This window comes from Kogia breviceps, chromosome 13 (assembly GCF_026419965.1).
Source record: "Kogia breviceps isolate mKogBre1 chromosome 13, mKogBre1 haplotype 1, whole genome shotgun sequence".
Lineage (NCBI taxonomy): Eukaryota > Metazoa > Chordata > Mammalia > Artiodactyla > Physeteridae > Kogia > Kogia breviceps.
The window spans coordinates 67,335,443-67,339,952 of NC_081322.1; positions in this window are offsets into that span (position 1 = coordinate 67,335,443).

Sequence of the window (4,510 nt, forward strand, 5' to 3'; positions counted from 1 at the left end):
CCCGGTTTGTGGTGTTTTGTTATACTAGGAAACTGTATTTATCTATCTATTGATCTATCCATCTATGTTTTCACAAAATAATGCTCACCTATATTATTTGCAATGCACTCTAATATTTTTTTGTATACTCTTATTATATTTTGTTTAATTGTTGGCTATGATTATGTTGATTTCATTAGGATGCCATGCTCTTTTCAGTAAATCTACAGCATGGCAAGCACTGAACTAGATACTCCTAAAGGAGAGTGCTTGATATATTGGAAAATGTCTGGAGTGTTTAATAATTAATGCAAGAAAGAAAGCCACAGTGGTCACTTGCATTATAATGGTATCATTATTACATTAATTAAAAGTCCCCAAAGGAATTGAAAGTTTAGTGTGCTTCCAGAAGTGTGTGGATATTTCTGTGCCATGATTCATTCAATGGCTCCACAGAGAACACAAATAGGAAATCCACTCTTCAGCCCAACTCAAAGACACCTGAAACTACACGAATAGAGCTGGGTATAACTGTACACCTTTAAGTTTTAAAGTGAGAGGGACTGATTTTCAGCAAGATCTCACCAGTCAATAGATAAGTGACTTTAGAAGAAGTTAATAAATATCTCTGAACTTCACTTTTCTCATCTGAGAACTATGGAGGATAATACAGTCTACCTCACACCATGTATAGTGTCAGGCATAGAGAAAGTGCTCAATATATGTGAGTTGTCATCTATTCCCTACTTATTTCATACTAGTGGGTTCAGAGAGAGTGTCAGTGGAGAGGTCACAAGGACATCAGAACCTAAAAAGGGAGAGGAGGAGATGCCTTAGGAAATAGAACTACCATACTACCCAGCAATCCTACTACTGGGCATATACCCTGAGAAAACCATAATTCAAAAAGAGTCATGTTCATTGCAGCTGTATTTACAATAGCCAGGACATGGAAGCAACCTAAGTGTCCATCAAGAGATGAATGGATAAAGAAGATGTGGCACATATATACAATGGAATATTACTCAGCCATAAAAAGAAACAAAATTGACTTATTTGTATTGAGGTGGACGGACCTAGAGTCTTTCATACAGAGTGAAGTAAGTCAGAAAGAGAAAAACAAATACCATATGCTAACACATATATATGGAATCTAAAAAAAAAAAAAAAAAAAAAAAAAAACCGGTTCTGAAGAAACTAGGGTCAGGACAGGAATAAAGATGCAGACATAGAGAATGGACTTGAGGACACAGGGAAGGGGAAGGGGAAGCTGGGACAAAGTGAGAGAGTGGCATGGACATACATACACTACCAAATATAAAATAGATAGCTAGTGGGAAGCAGCTGCATAGCACAGGGAGATCAGCTCGGTGCTTTGTGACCACCTAGAGGGGTAGAATAGGGAGGGTGAGAGGGAGACGCAAGAGGGAGGAGATATGGGGATATATATATATATATATATATATATATATATATATATATATATGTATAGCTGATTCACTTTGTTATACAGCAGAGACTAACACACCATTGTAAAGCAATTATACTCCAATAAAGATGTTAAAAAAAAAAAAAAAGACGCCTTAGGGATCACCACAGATGCCACAGAAAAGCAAGGTCCCAGGAGTAATGATAACAACTGGTAATTTTTTTTTTTTTTTTTTTTGGCCTTGTTGCAGGGCATGTGGGATCTTAGTTCCCTGACCAGGGATCAAACCCATTCTCCCTGAAGTGGAAGTGCAGAGTCTTAACCACTGGACCACCAGGGAAGTCCCAACAACTGGTAATTATTATATGTGGTTCTAATATCTAGTCTGGCTAGATTTTGCCATGTTCAACTAGTCATTAACTTTTGCATTTGTTTCTGCATTAGTCTAGTAAACTGCAAATATTAGGATAATAGATGGGCTCTTATAACAAAACAGTGGCTCGAATAAGACAACAGTATAAATCTGTCATGTAACAGTCCAGAGTTAATCAGGTCAAGGTCAGTGGGAGGCTCTGTCATCCTCAATAAGCGTCTTCTCCTTCCCAAAGCTCCTCATTTACCACACAGCAGAAAGGGGGACAGAGCAGGAGAGCACACATGCCTTCCTTTTGGGGGACACCACTCTGAAGAGGCATAAATCACTTTTATCAACCTCCCATTGGCCAGAATTTAGTAATAAGAGGACACCAAACTGTAAGGGCTGCTGAGAGATATACTGTATACCTTGGCAGTCATATGGCCCCTAGAACTTGGGAGTTCTAGCATTAAAGGGAAAAATGGATTTGGTGGACATTAGGTCTGTGCCATGGTTCTCCTCTGTTGCCTTCCACATATGCATATTCTTCTTCCCATACACTGAACACCTTCACTCCCCTAAAGGAGGCAATTCAAACTCCCTTCCAGATATTACAACCAGCTCCAAGTCCAAGAGCTCTGGGTGATGTGCAGTGTATTTTAGTTGGGCTGGCAATAGAGCATTTGGTTTGCTGGCCCATAAATAAATAGAAAGTGTTCTTTCCTCTACCTATGCTCAAAATACAATGGAGAAGTAGAAACAAGGTAACTTCAATAAATAATATCATTTGGAAAAGAGGACAGGAAGCACATGGTGAGGTCATTGGTCAATGGGAGTTATAAATTCTTCTTGCTAGGTAGGAGCTGTGAAAACTTGGGTGATGGGGCTTCCCTGGTGGCAAAGTGGTTAAGAATCTGCCTGCCAATGCAAGGGACACAGGTTCAAACCCTGGCCTGGGAAGATCCCACATGCCGCAGAGCAACTAAGCCCATACGCCACAACTACTGAGCCTGAGCTCTAGAGCCCGCGAGCCACAACTACTGAGCCCACGTGCCACAACTACTGAAGCCTGTGTGCCTAGAGCCCGTGCTCCACAACAAGAGAAGCCACGACAATGAGAAGCCCGTGCACCACAACGAAGAGTAGCCCCCACTCACCGCAACTAGAGAAAGCCAGCGTGCAGCAACAAAGACCCAACACAGCCAAAAATAAGTAAATAAATAAATTTATTTAAAAAAAAAAAAAAAAAAAACTTGGGTGATGAAGTAAGGTCCTTGATTAGACCCTGGATCTTCTCCTTGGGAGGAGCACCCCTGTCCATCACCCCTCATAGTCCCTGGCTTTCCTCTCTTGGTCCATTAAGCCCTCTGACTGCATCTGAGGGGGCACTGGAGAGTGTGCCTTCCCTGGGGCAGACAGCTTTTACAGTTGTATCTGTGGGTACAGGAATGAAGGCCTGGGTTGCTTTAAGGGTCCAAGAATGATATGGATCTGACGCCTGGGGGAGGTATTCTTCCTGAGACTGCCACTAGAGTCATGAATTCAAGACCACGACTTTTCCGCTGTGTTCCAGTGCCAGGAAACTGGAATCAAGACATCATCTTTGCTGCTCCAACAGTTCATGACACTTAGGAAGCTGAGAACAGGCCCTTGAATGTTACTGAATAAAAAAATGAACAGAACATGGCAGGAATATGGCCTCTGCCTCATTTCTGCCTCCTATTTCTCACAAAACTGTATGCACTTGACAGAATACAGCTCATATCCAGAACCCCAGCTGCAAGGGAATTTTAGAAAGCTCATTCTTAGATTTCTGACGGTTGCATCCAGAATGAGATGGGTTGCATGTTGAGTTACCAACTCACAGTATCCATCACAAGGGTTATAACAGAGTGCATTTACTTAGATTAGGGAGTTCACTATGACTCTCACTGATGTTAATTTAGGAGATCTTATTGCACAGTTAGAAGTCCTTAAGCCCTATAACTTGGGGGGGGGGGTGTTGGAAAATTCCAGAGTCTTTTTATGCACTGGAAAGGAATTTTTGTGAATGTCAGCGTGCAGTGGAAGGTGCTCCCAAGACCTCCGGCAAGATCAGGCCATACAGACTGAGCCCACACAGTTCTCAAGGGCCAGCACCGGATCCGTGAAATGGGAGCGTGGTTAAAGAGGCCCCGTCATTTTACCATTGGACTAAGGACAAATTAGGGCTTCTTGGACCTACTCTGGCATGGAACAGGAGTCATTTGCTTCTTCCCAGATAAATGGCAGGATGACAAGATAGATGTGCCATGCTCTGGTTTCGTAGCCTTAATAATAGCATCTCCGTGCAACAAATATAATATCAAGATTGCTATTGCTGCCGCAGCCGCTAGGATGACTCACTATTGATGCTATTATGAACACTACAACCCTCTCTACAATGAAATCTGGGCAAAGTGGCCGCCTGTTTGTCACTCTAAAGTGGCAACACACCAAATGGTAATTTTGTAGGCTGCAAGATGGAAAAACTGAATTCAGCTTTGTGGGTACCTTACCATGAACATGTAATTTGGATTTAAAGGATTATCTGAAAAAAAGAAAAGGATTATCTGGCTCATTTGCTCTTTTGTTCTCATGGACCACATTTAACTTATCAAGACAGATCTGATTATTAGTACTGTATCTTAAGGATTTTTCTGGTAAACTGATAAAACTACATAAATGATACGCTATAGGTAACAAAAAGGCCAGCCTGTTTTTAAGCC